The sequence below is a fragment of the Lagopus leucura genome, unplaced genomic scaffold, assembly GCF_019238085.1.
Source record: "Lagopus leucura isolate 7727_CA_CO unplaced genomic scaffold, USGS_WTPT01 Super-Scaffold_100009, whole genome shotgun sequence".
Lineage (NCBI taxonomy): Eukaryota > Metazoa > Chordata > Aves > Galliformes > Phasianidae > Lagopus > Lagopus leucura.
The window spans coordinates 25232179-25246447 of record NW_024962266.1 but is presented as its reverse complement, the minus strand read 5'-3'; the positions used below and the strand labels follow the sequence as shown (position 1 = coordinate 25246447).

At 40.3% G+C, this 14269-nt stretch overlaps 1 protein-coding gene across 3 annotated transcripts in view; it reads left to right on the top strand.

Moving 5' to 3' along the window:
* The window catches only part of DAB1 (DAB adaptor protein 1), a 123834-nt gene that overhangs the window by 15720 nt on the left and 93845 nt on the right, over positions 1-14269 (top strand). For 2 of the 3 annotated variants that reach the window (XM_042873755.1, XM_042873754.1), the window contains exon 2: positions 1985-2097. The exons of the other annotated variant lie outside the window; for it this stretch is intronic. The gene's annotated coding sequence lies outside the window, so the exon portion shown is untranslated. The remainder of the gene's footprint in view (positions 1-1984; positions 2098-14269) is intronic. 3 annotated transcript variants of the gene reach the window in all.

Sequence of the window (14269 nt, the reverse complement as noted above, 5' to 3'; positions counted from 1 at the left end):
AATCTCAGAGATAGAGATCAGATTTGAGATTTGCAGTCTGTAAAGCTTGAAGTGATTCTTGACGGTGTCTGGAGTATTTACAAGGTTTTAGCAGCTGATGAAATGCAGATGAGTACATAAAACAAGTAGTAGCATTTATAATTTATATTGCAGAGCCATTCCCCAGAATTATAGAAGAGGATTGAGCCCCTCCATTTCCTTCAGTTTTCCCCAGTGGTGCTAAGCAGTGTATGAAATAGGAAAACAGATCCTTGTTACAGAATGCTTAATAAAAGTGACAACAGATGTTTTCAGATGTGGAAATACCAGAACTGTAGGGGCTCTTTGGTTATCAGCTGGTCGGTGGTGTCCATACTCAGATGTTGATATCTTCCATTTCTTTCTCCTTTTTTAGATCTCACCATAAAAGGTGTATTTCAGATGAAACTTTAGCAGCAAAGAATCACTTCTGTAGGGATGTCTGGCACTGCTGTCAGAGGGCAGCCCAGCAACCTTCTCATGAAGGCTCTTGTTGGAAGGAAGGGGTGTTGCTGTAGATAGCAAGAGTCAAAAAGTTTTGTAAGCACAAGTCATGCAGGTGCTTTAAGAATATGATGTGATAAAATGGTTAATCCTGCCATTCTCCCACATTAACAAGAGATCTGATGGAAGGCGTCTCTAAACTGGCTGTTGAGGTTGAATTTGGGGTGGATTAGGAATGGAGGGAAGCTGAGATCTACGTTAAGGAAAACATGACTGCTGTGGTGAAAGGACACGAGGTAGTCTGACCTATGTTGCCGTGTTTGCCCAAAGTTCATCTGCTTCTTTTCTGTTAGTTTCAAAGGGTGACTTTCTAGTCATGAGCTCAGTGGATCCGTTCAGTGTTTGTGTTTGCAAATGATCACTGTGTCACGACAGTTGCAGCATTAAATAAATAAAGCCGATATATTACGTGCCTTGCCTTTGAGTACTAAATTGGTTGCAATTACCTGCATAAAAGAGTTGTTTTATTAATTAATTGACTTGGAGAAAAAAAGGCTGGTGACCCTCTGAAGGAATATCAATAACTGAAACATTAATTATGCAAACAAGGACTCTCTTTACACTTCATTATTCATGGCTTAACGTGAAAATTGCCTTTTGAGAGAATGCTTTATTTGTATATTTCCATGTGTTTGATTTGCCTGGATGTAGGCTTTGGGACGCAGCCTTCGTCCCCTCACAAAGCTCACTGAGTTCTGCTGATGCAATTACTGTGCTTCGTTGATGAAGGAGGGGGAGAAAGGAGCAGGAAGGCATTTGGGGATGTTTGGGAGATTTTGTTGTGTTGCAGGTGATTTCTACAGGCTGGGAGAATGCTTTCCCCACAGAGGGCTCTGCCTGCCTCCTTGTGAAGTTTCTGAGAGCATTGGCAAGTTCCGATTAAGGATTCCTGTTGCATTTTATTCCTTCTCATATCCCTTAGGACAAGCAGTCAAAAGTTGCCAGGGCTCTTTCTCGCTCAGGTGTCCAACATTAACATGCCTGCAAGAGGACAGGGAGGAAGAGCTGCCCTTTCTTTTCCAGCAGCTGAAAGGCTGTGCTGCGAGTAATCGTCTTTCAGTTTTCAGTATGCATATGAAAAGTAGTAGCTCCACAGTGCCAGAAAATCCTTCACTCCCCAAAGATTCAATCGTACCTTTTTTGTAAGTATAAGGCTTTAAGATATCCCCTTTTTAGTGCCTTGGAACTCGCTATGCCCACAGCAGGAAGGCCTGATGAAGAAATACATCCCCCCCTTGCCTTGTAGTGTGATGAATTGTGGAAGTCCTGATTGAAAATTCTAATCACAGCCTTGCAGTCCTTCAGATCACAACCCTTGACAGTTGATTCACTCCTTTTCATGCCTGCTGCCTCTCGCTGCTTCTGGTGCCTCTTATGCATGAGTCTATCATTAGCGCACAAAGCATGATGGATTGGTTGGGGTACCTCTATCCTTAGAACCTGGGAAATGCTTCTCTTTCAGAATCAAAGAACCTGTGTGTGACATCGTCATGAATGAGAGAAGAAAGTAATACAGTATTGGATGTGCCTGTTTGCTGCCACTATTTAGAGAGAAAATGATGCATTATGGGGAATGTAAGTATATGGCCTGTTGTGTTTTTTTTTCCTCTCTCCTGGCAAACGATGCAGAAAATCGTGGATCTTAATGTGTAAGCTGAGTCTGGCAAATGCACTGAAGTTGTAATGCTTCTCTGAAATGGGAACTGTAAACACAAAATTTTACTTAAAAATCAGCCTTTTCATGAAGCGTTGGAACTCTTGGTGTGAACTGATGACCAGAATGGTTAGGAATAATTGTCTTTGATACTGGCCAAGACCTCGCGTCGTTTTTGTGGGCTCTTTTCCAGAGATGCTTTTGACAGGAAACTTCTGCAAATATTTGCATCTGCAAATGCAGAAGTTCAATTTGCAAATGCTTTTATTTGTCTATGTGACTTGGCATTTAATGATTCAGTGAACAAGACAGTTAAGTTTTGGCTCCAGCGAGAGATTGATAGGAACAATTTTCAAATATGGTATCAAAACAAAGTGAAAATATGTCATGTTCAAATATAGAGCTCTGATGCGTCATGTGGTCCTCTAATAAATGAAGTAGCTCTACAAAACTGACAGATCCGCGAGAGAATGTTTTCAAATTTATGATGATTAATTTTCAAGATGAACTCCAATAAAAAATACGTTAGTAGATACTTAAAGAAGGTGAGGGAAGGCAGCTTTCTGAAATGAAAACAAGCAGGTAATGATAAGGCTGCCTTCCCTTTTATATCAGGCTTTTTAATATTTGTACAGTGAGTAAATCGATATTCCGACTGCTGCAGCTGGCAATAACAGCTACTCGTGCAAGTGTAACATCACATGGAAGTTCCACTTCTTGGATTTGTACTGTTGCTTTCTACTGGCAATGCCACAAAGCAAAGCTGAAGATTTTCTGCCAGAACTGGTGATTCCCTCAGAGCCATCAAAGTAAAACAGAGCTGAGCCCAGTGAGAAAACAAAAGTAGCTCTGTGTTTCTAGAAAGAAGAACTAACTCAACAAGTTCGTTCATCTCGAGTATTTTCATTAAGACATTTAGAATGTTGTTCAGTAATATGTAAACTGGTGTATTTAAACATAGGTAGCATTGGGCTAAAATATGCCTTGATACCATTTATACTTAGCAAGAAGTCAACCGTACCTGCCAAGTGCTTAAGTTTTATTTGTATTGATTCATGTTTATTTTTGGCTGCAGGGTTCCTTGCTTCACTTCTTCCCATTTCATTGTGTTTGCACAGATGCCTTGGCAATTGACAGGTGCAGAATAGCTTTATGCACCCATTAGTACAAGGTAGTTGGTGGCAAACATGATTTAATGTAACAATGAAGGAATTATACACTGGGACGGATCCTGGATTACTGTCTGAAGTGCTATTCTGTTCAGTTTTGTTGCAGTATATAGCAGAACAAGGTCCCTGCTGGTCCCTGTCGGGTCCTTATCCTACTGTGCACAGAGAAAACAAGGTGGATCTGAAGAGCTTAAAGATCTAAATGTAAAATAAGCAATGGGAGGAGGAAAAAAAGTACTAAAACAGATGAAACATATACACATATGTATGGTATATTGTGCCTGCTGCCTCTAGTGCACTTCAAAATGGCTTTCATATGCAAGTTGGTTGTTTTGGTCCTCAGTCCCTAACATCAGGATTCAATTAAGTCCTCTGAGGTCCCCAAAGAATAACCAAGATCATGATGAAACTGCATGCTCATTTCCTCCAGCTAATGCCAATATCTGTACTGGGGGGAAAAAAAAATTAATCTGTTCTTTGCAGCTGCTTACAGCTGTGTGTTTTATCAGTAGCCGTGGAAGGGGAATGCCTGTGTTTTGTGCTAGTCTAGAGTGCATGCAGCTTTTCAGATGGAATCAATGCTTTTACAGGGAGTATCTTTTATCAGCACATGTTTGGTAGAGATTGGCATTAATTAGTTTCTTGAAATTAAAATACATATGGATTTCCAGAAGCAGAAATACACTGGCTGAAATTGTCAAATGACCGTAAAAAATTTAGCTGTGCATCTGTCATTTATGTGCTCTGTTCTCTATGTTGGAATCCCAGTGCCTACAGTATGTGTCAGATTACGTACTGTACTTCACTGAACGACTGCATAGCCTATATATGTGATGCTTACTCATGGCAGAGTATTGTGGAGTGTTGTGCAGTGATTCTACATGAACTTGTTTACATTTCGGGCCCACTGAGCGCTCTGTCCCTGCTTTGGAATTGCCAATTACAGCATTAGCTGCGTTAGGGGACACTGGCAAACTGGGGTACAAACTGGATCACAGACTCGTTTCATGCATTGTATGGCTGTTAGCTGAAACAAGGTACAGTCACTGCCAAGACAAAGCAGTGAGATTAGTAACCTGTAGGTGTGTGGCTCTAGAATCTCCTGACCATTCATTCTCACCAAACCCAAGATTCTTTCATAATCTTATTTGTTTAAGAGAAGATAATTTTCTGAAAGACTATCATGGTCATGACTAATCAGTAATACTGTGGCATTTACAGTTGGGGGAATTCTTAAGTGTAAATATTCACATGCATATGATGTCTTGTGAATGTGTTGTTTAGTGATTCGGATGTCTGTTAGCACCTGGCATGAAATGACCAGAAAAGTGTATTCATTACTTTCAGTAACGATTGGATTGTATCCCTTTTGCAGTTTCTGACGAGTTTAGCTATGAAATAACCTGTATTTATTTACCATCTGAGCTGATAAAGCTGTTTGGGAAGTTAGTTGTGAGAACACTTGGAAGAAAATGTTTCATAAAATGGAGCGCCTACTGAAACTACACTGGTGTGTGCGTCGCACGTCTTGCCTTGTGGTGATCCTATGGTGAGATTCTGCCAAATGCTTGGTTAGGGGGAAGTTCTTTGCAGAGAGAGTGGTGAGGTGCTGAACAGCTGCTCAGAGAGGTTGTGGATGCCCCGTCCCTGGAGGTGTTCAAGGCCATGTTGGATGGGCCCTGGGCAGCCTGGTCTGGTATTAAATGGGGAGGTTGGTGGCCCTGCCTGTGGCGGAGACTTGGAGCTTCATGATCCTGGAGGTCCCTTCCAACCCGGGCCATTCTGTGATTCTGTAGGTTCTGTTTTTCAGATTTAAGAAAGATGCCAAATATGTCCTTTTTATAAAATGAGATGCTGTTTGTGGTCATTGTAATGCAAGCGTATAACTTGGAAGCACAGAATAGAAGATGCCTTTAAAATGAGGTTGGTATTTGAAATCAGTTTTCTGAATCCTTTAAAGAAGTGCCCAATTTATGTCAGCCTCAGAGAATAGTGTTTTGACATTTAGAAATGGGCTCTTGACTTATTCTGTTTTTCTAGCTGTGACCTGCATGTCCTGGGTTATGTCAAATCTGGAACTTGAAGCTGGACTCCATCTGTGCATGCAGAAAATTTGTATTTAGTACTTTAGTAGCAATACCACTCACACTACAGGGTAGTTCCCATCTGTGATGTAACTGCTATCTATACAGCTGTTAGGTTGTTAAATTAGATTGCATTTGTTAGTTAATAGCATATGAGAAAATATTCAGGTTAGAGTGGTTGTGTGTTACAAACCTTATAAAATCTCCTGATGATAACAAAAATTAAGAGTGAAATTACTTGGCTTGTTTTTGGCTGTATGTTTTTTCTTCGTAATGAAGGCTGTGGCTCATACATGCCTCTGTAGTTGCTCAGATGGACATTTGCACACTTGAAAGCCTTCCAGAGGGACTGTGCCTGCTGAGAAAGCTGACTGTGTAAGTTCAGTGCATGCACTTAGCTGTAATCACTGGAAAAACGAGAAGTGTCAAGGAAACCAAATTCCTGTCCTGTTCTGCCGTGTTGTTGGAGTTTGGACTGGATGGTCTTAGAGGTCTTTTCCAACCTTAATGATTCTGTGTGCTAACGAATCATTTTTGCAATCAACAATTCAGTCTTCTGGCTTGCTTTTTAACTTCTGTCTCAACAAATACGTGTAGACTGATCAAAAGTCAGATTATATGCAAAACCATGATTTGTACTTTCCCGAGAGCATGGATTTCTATGTTGGCCATTTTACAGTCCAATACCAGATTGTATTAAATATTAAAAAAATGATAATATTTTAAGCAGTAATCAATTTGACTGATCTGAAATGGTCTGGACTTCCATTTTAACATCTAGTGGTGAAGTGGAAAGGCTGTGCAAACGTTTGGTACTCTCATTAACGGGGCAGTATTAAGCCTTGAAAGCCCTCCGGAGCCTTTGTCTCAGTTAGAGCATTCTCTGTGCTGTGCATCTTCCCTAATAGTTGAACCGAATGAACTAAAATAGCCTTTGGGCTATTTTGTTGTACTGTGTTGTTGGGGAAAAAAAATTAAAAAAAAAAAAAAAAATTAATCCTGTGTCATTTTGCATTTGCTGTCTGTGAATCAAACTGTGAAAACTAATTTAAAAACTTTCACACTTGGCTTGAATGAGGACTGTCAGTGCTTGGAGAATGTTAAATTGAATGCAATTAGTTCGAAGTGGGCAAGCTTAGTATGCCCATCAGCCTCGGAGTGCCCAGCTTTAATGACTGCTCTGAGAAACGAATGCTGAAGTTACAGAAAAGAGTTTAAAGGCATTAAGTTGCTGCTAAAAAAGTGGCCTTTATAGAACAGAGCTTTGATAACAAAGCAGCCTGCATGCTGAGGGGTAAGGAGGTTGGGAGGCCCTTTGGAAAGTTAGATAGAACACTGTGCTGCTTTGGTGAAACAACAGATAAACCTGCTTAAAAATCTTAAAGGCTTTTCTCCTTTTTCTTTTCACATCTTCTCCCTCCAACAGCTTTTTATTTTTCTGTTTTCTTCTTTCTTTTTGGAGGAGGTCACCTGCAGAGTTTTATTTTCAGGTGCTGAGCGAGATCTCAGCTCAAGTTGTTCCCTAAGGATTGTAATAAAGTGACCACCGAATTTCCCAACAGAGCCCCCGATGGTAAATTGAAAAGAACCAAGTCTGCAAATTAGCATTTACGTGCCATCCATTCTTATGTGGGCGACACAAGTTGTGTAGACAAAAGCAATATTTTCAGTTAATGAACCTCACCATAAGCACTGTTCACATTTAACATATTTACAGGGGGTAGCATCCAGTCAAAAATCCCCATTAATTCTTTTTGCATGAGTTTTGCGTGCATGAGTGCATACATTTATGTGTGCATTTGTATGTATCTGTACACTATTAGGGCACGCAGTGTTAAAGCATATATAGTAACTCAGAAGGGGAAGCACTGAAGAAGTCTCATTATGCATGTAAATATATTCAGCAGAAAACTTAAAATAACTATTTAATGGGGAGAAAAAGAAAAATTATGCTGTTTGACATGATGAATCTATTTTGAACTGCAGTGTATGCACAGTCTGTTTTCTGCCCTTCCTTTCTCGAAATTGTTGCCTGAAATATTATGCTGGAATGCAAAGGCTGTGCTTTAATCTTCATTTGCCTTTTTGCTGAATACTGCCAGGGTATTTTTAAATAGAGAGTAAAATTGGAAGTTGGCAATATTTGGCACTGAATTCCTATAGAAATGGCAGTCAGGATATGACTTTGGAGTCATAAGTAAAACTAGATGAAATCACACATCTTAATGATGATTTTAAAATAATTTTAAGAACACATAAGTGAAATTTCTGCCTTAATTTGGTTATATGGGCAGCAGGGGGAAGGTTTGTAATAGTTGTATAGATACAAAGCTGTGAATGAACTTCTTCAATCTGTTTATCCAAATGTTCTTTAATGGATAAGAGTAGAAACAAATTAGCTGGGAGTTAATTATTGAGCTCCAAACAGAGTTGCTCTTCAAATAATGCTCTGAAAGCTCTGAACTGCCTTGTGTTTTAGTGCTGAATGGATGGGCAACGGGTCACTTTCTGCCATAAAACTGTGGGTCTCTGCTGTGGCCCTCAAGGTGCACGTGTTCACAGAATCACTCAACTGTAGGAGTCTGTAGAATTATAGTCATTAGAGTTGGAAGGGACCCTTAAAGGCCATCTGGTCCCACTCCCTGCAGTGAACAGGGACACCCCCAGCTCCATCAGGTGCTCAGGGCTCCATTCAGCCTGACCTTAAGTGTCTGCAGGGACGGGACGCCCACCAGCAATCTGGGCAACCTGTGCCAGCGCCTCATCACCCTTATTGTAAAAAAAAAAACTTCTTCCCTTACAACCAATCTAAAGGGTTAGAGAGGAACTCTAGATTGTCTAGTCCAACCCTTTCAAATATCCTTTCAAAGTCATTAATCTGGTGAAAATATCAAGGGGGAAAACAACCTACAAGAGTCCAAAACAAATGTGGATACCTCTTCCTGTTCCTGGCTGTGTTGCAGGTGTTCTGAACTTACCCTCTTGAGCCTTTTATCATCATCTTGGACAAAGGTATGAGATTTTGAACTATCCTCCTTACACGCAACTAAACTGGGTTGGAATTTGGGGTTTTGGAGTTTGGGACCAGCACTGTGCTGCTCCGCTGTCTTGGCAGTGCTGCTTGTGGAGACCAGCTCAGCAGTGTGTGGTTTGTGGAGAGGAGCTGAAGAAGCAAGACAGAAACTTTTCTTGGCTGAATGTCAGATCCCCTAATGAAAGTCTTTGGCTCAAAGATGTACCACTGTGTTTTTGTGTTTTCGTTTATTTACTGAAGTATTCAGCTGTTTATAATAACGGGAATCCTTTGAGCGCTCAGGGCCTCAGGGCTGTTTTGTTGGTTTTGTTTTTAATACTTTTTGATACTGCTGAGACACAAAGAGACCAGAAAGTCACAGCTAGAGCTGGATGTCCTCTTTTCTTTCATATCCTTTCCTTCCAGAATCTTGTTGAGAGATCCTCACCTCTGCAAAATATTTACCATGTATTGCTAAGTAACTTGCAGAAGGAAGTGCTGAAAGAATGCAGCTTGCAAGCCAAATTCAAGAGGCATTGAAATATGGTTGTGGTACACCCACACGTCCTCTTTTTACTCCATATTATTATACACATAAAGTATAAGTTACTACTGCATGTCACATGCATCACTGAAGAAATGCTAAAATTAATGTTGTTGAGATGCAGAGTTGTGAGTGAATGGTGGTGCAGTCATGTAGTAACTTTTCTTTCCGCTTGATCTTTGTGCAAAGGAACTGATCTGTGCTTGGGATAAATCAGAACTGCATGGGAAAGGCAGCCATTGTCTGCAGGAAACTCTTTGTTGTACCCTGAGTGAGGTGGGAGGAGGAAGTGATGATCTTTAGGACAAGGGGGAATGGTTTTAAACTGAGACAGGGGAGGTTTAGGTTAGATATTAGGAGGAAGTTTTTCACACAGAGGGTGGTAAAGCACAGGAACAGGTTGCCCAAGGAGGCTGTGGATGCCCCATGCCTGGAGGCATTCAAGGCCAGGCTGGATGTGGCTCTGGGCAGCCTGGGCTGCTGGTTGGTGACCCTGCACATAGCAGAGTAGTTGAAACGAGGTGATCGCTGTGGTCCTTTTCAACCCAGGCTATTCTATGATTCTGTGATCTCATGCCTCAGGGCAGCAGAGCGTGGTGCTGGAGATTGAACTGTATGAGTGCATCTGCTATACGGCATGAGAGATTGCAGCTCCAGTAGATACACTTTGATTTTGTCTTTGGCTTTATTACAAGGCACTAGACTGTTATTATTGTGGGTGTAGTGATTAATCTTTTTTTTTTTTTTTTTTTTTTTTTTAAATTAAAGAATATGATGCATCATGGGCCTTTTAAAAGCCAAGTAGGATGAAGAATTCACTGCAGATGATACTGTGGAAAAGCTTTGCAAGAGAAGAGCAATCAAGTAGGGGTAATTAGAGTTACTGTTTAAATATGCAGAATGGAAAAAGCGTATCTGGAAAAGCAGAGTGAAGTTTATAACAGTGGAAGACTAATGTAAGAATGATTTGTAAGCAATAAAATTACATCTCCCTGTCTTTGTGAGTACAAAATAATAAGCATTATGGAATAATGGAGGCTGTAATAGGTTATAAACTTAGTGATATGTGATTTTACCATTAGATTTTACCTGAAGGGGATAGATTGTCTTCACGCTGATTGTAGCTGAGCTAAGTGAGGATTACAGGTATTTGGGATGTGTGCAGTAAGGGAGGAGAATAATTGCTCAGAAAATCTGCTAGCGGCTAACTCAGAGTAATGATGTGAAGCTGGACTCTGCTCACTGGTTTAACATCTTCCTTCTGTTCAGCCTGAGTGTTTGAAAGACTTTGGAGGGTGGAGATATGAGTCCTATTGCTTTGTGCCATTTATAATGGTTTGGTGAAGAATGGAAGAATGCACCCTTAAGCACAAACCTTCCTTAGCAGGGAGGTAGGTAGGATGGCCTTCAAGTTCTTCATCATCTCTGATTTCTGTAAAGCTGTCACTGTTGTCACTAATTAACCTCAGTGGGTGGTGCAAGCATTGCACATCTTCCCAAACTGCCATTGTTACTGCCTGCTTTTTAGTTGTGGAAGCAGAAAGAAACCAAAGCAAACTTTCACATGAGTAGAGGTGCTTAACCCAAAGGTCCTGGCCAACTTCCAGGTGAAGTAATTAACTTCCACCTTCTTGAATTCCCTCCTGTTTTAATTGAATTAGATATTCTTCACATTTTGGCTTTAAGCTCAGTTGCTAAAACAGCAAAGTTTTTCACTGCAGCAATCTTTATTTCATATTAAATTATATTATCCCTCTAGACTGTTTTAATTGTACCAGGTGTTTCAGGAAAGCAGTACACAAGGTCAGCCAAAATCTCACCTGCTTTTAATTGATTTTCTTTGCTGTGCTGAAAGGCACTCATTTGCTGGCGCTCCTGATTGCTCTCTCTCCTTAAAGGGCTTGTAGAGGCTGTGTAATCAAAGAGAGTTTAAAATAACGTTGTAGATTTCCACTGCACCTTGGAAGCCCTTTCTTTGCCTGCTTGTAACTTCCATCTCACTTGTGTTGTTGCTGAGCTCTGGGGCATCACTGGGAGGTGAAGCTTCATGTGTGCTCACTGAGGATGCTTCCCACACTGCAGAAACAACTTGTAAACAAGGGGATCTGTGCTGCCTCTCTCCTGATTACAGCTTAGTTTGTAGTGTGCCAGGAACTTCTGTTCAGGCACTGGAGCCTAAATAATTGATTTCTCACTGTGTGCCATTGCACTGCATTTTGAAACCCAGGTTCTGTTGTTCATGTGTGCTGTGATTCTGCAGTGATTTTAATTAATGAGCGCAGATATCCTAAAGATGTATGAAATACGGGAGTGAATACGTGGTTTAATTCCGTGCAGTTAACATGTGGACGATACAAATCTTTGATATGGATAAAATTCAGATTAGTTCACTTGACGGTTCACCTGGCCCTAATGATACCTAAATTTAGAACTTGCAAGCACCACTGCCTGTAATCAGAATATGTTTTACCCTGCATAAAATAGAATTACTTCAGTCAATTCACATTAGCCAAGTCTGAATTTTGTGTCTGTTTGTATTTAGTTGCTCTCTGCTGATGACAGAGCTCTGTTTGGCTTTTTATTTGACCTGGGCATATGCATTTTTCTTAGTCCTACCAATCTTACATTGTTCAGTGTTCTCCTGATATTGAAAATCCAAGGTTCGTGGACCTTTAATAGGTTATGAAGTGCATTTCTTGTACCTCTAACATTTACTTTTGGGCACTAGGGTTTTTTTTTTCCCCAGATGATAGCCTGGTACAGGATTTTGTTGGAGTTTCCTATTCTAACCTCTCTGAAAATTCTTGAAAGAAGAGATGTAAGGTACAAGATGTGCAAGTATATCTTTGTGGGAATGTCTTAAAAAGATGTCGTGTAATGAACAGATCTGAGTCTTTTTTCTTTTCTCTTCTCCCAGTTGAGGAGTACATATCTTGCAAGCAATTGCACAGAAATCTTTTTAAAAAGGAGAATCCCACACATGCTATGGCCAATAAAAGTGCTTTCTACAGCAGCCTATTGCTTTTCTCTGTATTAATTCCACAGGATCTCAACGAACTGACATAAAGCTTTTTTATCACATGCTTGATTCTGTTGATACGCAAATAGGGAGGGTAAAAACAGCATCCTGTCTTCCATCCTCCTGGATTAAGCATGATGACAGCTGCACGACGATGCAGACCATAGCAGAGGGACAGGCAGCATGGAGAAGGAAGGATGCAAGAAGTGGATTCTTAGAAATTGTTTTCCTTCTGTTAACTTAGTGCATTTCCTTGTATTTCAGTTCAGGCTTGCTGTCTGCCAGAGGAATTCCTTGAATTCATGTGTGCCATTCCTTACTATGGGATACAGCACAGTAGTGCTGCACTGTACGAGACCAGTTCATGTTAGATAAAGGCATAGGTTTGCTGTTGCTCCAGCTTGATTTTTTCTTTTTTTCTTTTTAATTAATCTATTTTTCATGTGTCTTATGTTTTTTTCCTTGAATTGAGAGGAATGCGTTCAATTTACCAGTAAGAGATGCATGGGTTTTGCACTGCATACTTGTTTTCTTGATGATGTATTAAGCAATGGATCCTGAAAAGCTGCTGGTGTGAAGGTTTGCAGATTTACACCAGTGATTTTTACTGTTTTATAGATGGCCCTTAAATGCCTTGCAGGTCAACTGTTTTTGAAATGGATAAAAGCGTGCTAATTCCTTCAAGGTAAATCAGAAGGATTATGACATCTAGGAAGAAGAAACTGCCAGACGGTTCATGAGCAATAGGACCAGGGCTGACCCAATAGCATCTCTAAAGCTTCCAACAGAATTGCCTGAGGAGGCTGCCAAGAAGCCAGATGCTGCTGCTGGAAAAATACCTTCTGTAGCTTGGCATTTGTCCTGTAATTGCTTCCAAGAGAGAGTAAACTACAGCATGACAGTGGAAGGTGAATGGCTCCTCTCTGCATGCGACTTAGGTAATTTTAAAAAATGTTTAGAAAATAAGCATGATTTTGTGATGCATTACCACTCAAGTAGGTGTAGTTTACTCATCTAGCTACTTAACTCCCCCAGTTGAATAATATCAAGAACATCTCTCATTTTTTTAGTATTTTCTTTTTCTTTTTTCTTTTTTTTCCCCTGACATTTTAGCCTGGCAGTAACTTGGTATTTCTTTTCAGTAATTCCTTTGGCAGGATCTCTAAATGATCTCTTAGGCTTTGATTCTTCCAGTACATGATGCGGCCATGCTTGAAATCATTGGGTTAGGGTTTTGTATTTTGTTTTATCTTTGTTCATTTGTATATTTTCTAGCAGTGAAACTTCTCCATTAAAACCTCGTAGCCGTTCCCAAGTACACTGGTCTGGAATCGCTTGTCAAATGGAATTACCATTGTGAGCAACTTTGCTGGTGTGAGGGCGTGAGCTTTTACATGGGATTGTCAGAAGTATTTCTGTAACTAAGGCTCATTTACTGGGATATTTAAAATCCTGATGTCCTACAGTTGTTGAACATAACACCAATTTTTTGCCTGGGTGATGCTCGCGGTCCCAGAAAGCTTTTTATTTTTTCCCCTTTTCTCTGCAAGTCAATGAATTTTGGTAGAAGTCTGGTCACTAGGCCTGGTGTAATAAATCAGAAGTCCATTTATAGTGAGGTGAAGTCCTTTGATTAGTTTTCCTCTTACTTAACTGTCATGGACAAGGGCTGAGCGCTGACAAATGGCAGCGAGGAAAGATCCTGGCAGAGGAGTTTTTGTTGCTGACAGAAAGGAAGTTTGCTTTACTGTGGTGTCATGTCAGGAAGCATTGAGGAAATTGAAGAGCACGATGTATAGGTTAACTTATGGGACTGAGCAAATGTAAAAGGAACCTGGAAGAGTTGGTGTGAATTCATGTCCTCTAGGAGGGCCAGTGAAAAGCATTGCTTCAAGATCTGCTTTAGAGTTCAAAATATAGCATGACTTAGACCTTTGTGGGAGTTGTGTTATATTTTATTTAAAATGAATGAGGATTTGACTCCCAGTTTGGTATTCCTTGCAATAGTAAGAAAGTGATCTTGAAATTAAAAGAAAAAGCTGATTTAAGATATTCCTGTAAAGGATGGGAGATGAGTAAGCTGCCTTCAACTTACCATGCAACTTTCAATCCTGCTGAGCTGTCCAGAATGTGAAGCATTTAATTCCGTAACCTTTTCTTCCAATTAGAAACACGGATTCTGATTGCAAGGAATTTGCATTTAAATATAAAATGTGGTGTCTGTGACATTGCCGTTACCTTCTCCCTGGTGATGTTCCTGACTG